This window comes from Glycine max, chromosome 20 (genome assembly GCF_000004515.6).
Source record: "Glycine max cultivar Williams 82 chromosome 20, Glycine_max_v4.0, whole genome shotgun sequence".
In the NCBI taxonomy this organism is placed as follows: domain Eukaryota; kingdom Viridiplantae; phylum Streptophyta; class Magnoliopsida; order Fabales; family Fabaceae; genus Glycine; species Glycine max.
In genome coordinates, this window is record NC_038256.2 from 19,299,489 (window position 1) to 19,300,797 (window position 1,309).

The window sequence follows — 1,309 nt, forward strand, 5'->3', positions numbered from 1 at the left end:
ACTTATTTTTCTTAACCTACCAATTTTAGCTTTCATAGTTAGACTTTGAATTTTTGTCTGAAATTTTTTGTGCTATCTTCTCATCATTTTATAAGGTTGCTCACAAAATTTCAAGTCATTTGGATATCATTTGAGGGTAGCTGTAGTTCAAACCTCCACCTTTATTTACATGACAAGGCAACTAGTTGTGTGCATGCTGAATGTAGTGTATGACTAGAGGCAATCCATCTGACTTACAACCCTTTGATCCTGAGATAGATAGGACATTTCATAGATTAGTTAGGCATCATTTTATACCTTTTGATCATTCTGAGCATTCCATAACTGGTGAATCTGTGCATTCTGTTATTGGTGATTTTGAGCATTATAATTTTGAGCATTATAATTTTGAGCATTCTGATTCTGAGCATTCTAATTTTGCACATTCTGAGAACATGGCACAACCTCCACCTCGTGAGAGGACTCTAAGGGAAATGGCTGCACCTGATTTCACCTATGAAAGCTTGTGCATCCAATACCCTGATGAGGATGTCCCATATGTTCTTAAGACTGGACTGATTCATTTGCTTCCAAAGTTTCATGGCCTTGCAGGTGAAGACCCGCACAAACATTTGAAAGAATTTCACATTGTCTGCTCCACCATGAAACCCCCAGATGTCCAAGAGGATCACATATTTCTGAAGGCTTTTCCTCATTCATTAGAGGGAGTGGCAAAGGACTGGCTGTATTACCTTGCTCCAAGGTCCATCATGAGCTGGGATGACCTTAAGAGAGTATTCTTAGAAAAATTTTTCCCTGCTTCCAGGACCACAGCCATCAGGAAGGATATCTCAGGTATTAGACAACTCAGTGGAGAGAGCCTGTATGAGTACTGGGAGAGATTTAAGAAACTATGTGCCAGTTGCCCCCACCATCAGATTTCAGAACAGCTTCTTCTCCAATATTTTTATGAAGGACTCAGTAATATGGAGAGAAGTATAATAGATGCTGCCAGTGGTGGAGCCCTTGGAGACATGACTCCTGCTGAAGCCAGAAATTTAATTGAGAAGATGGCCTCCAACTCCCAGCAGTTTAGCGCCAGAAATGATGCCATAGTCATTAGAGGAGTGCATGAGGTAGCTACAAACCCATCTGCATCATCTAAAACTAAGAAGCTTGAAGGCAAACTGGATGCGTTGGTCAACTTGGTAACCCAGCTGGCCTTGAATCAGAAATCTGTACCTGTCGCAAGGGTTTGTGGTTTGTGCTCCTCTGCTGACCACCATACAGACCTTTGCCCTTCCATGCAGCAACCTGGAGCAATTGAGCA

The 1,309-nt window shown here is 41.7% G+C and overlaps 1 non-coding gene across 1 annotated transcript; it reads right to left on the reverse strand.

Annotated features, from left to right (window-relative positions):
- Positions 1–812: 812 nt before the first annotated feature.
- LOC113000891 (small nucleolar RNA R71) lies at positions 813–919 on the reverse strand. Its single transcript, XR_003266211.1, has one exon. It is a non-coding gene; the product is annotated as a small nucleolar RNA R71 (small nucleolar RNA).
- Between the last annotated feature and the right edge of the window lie 390 nt (positions 920–1,309).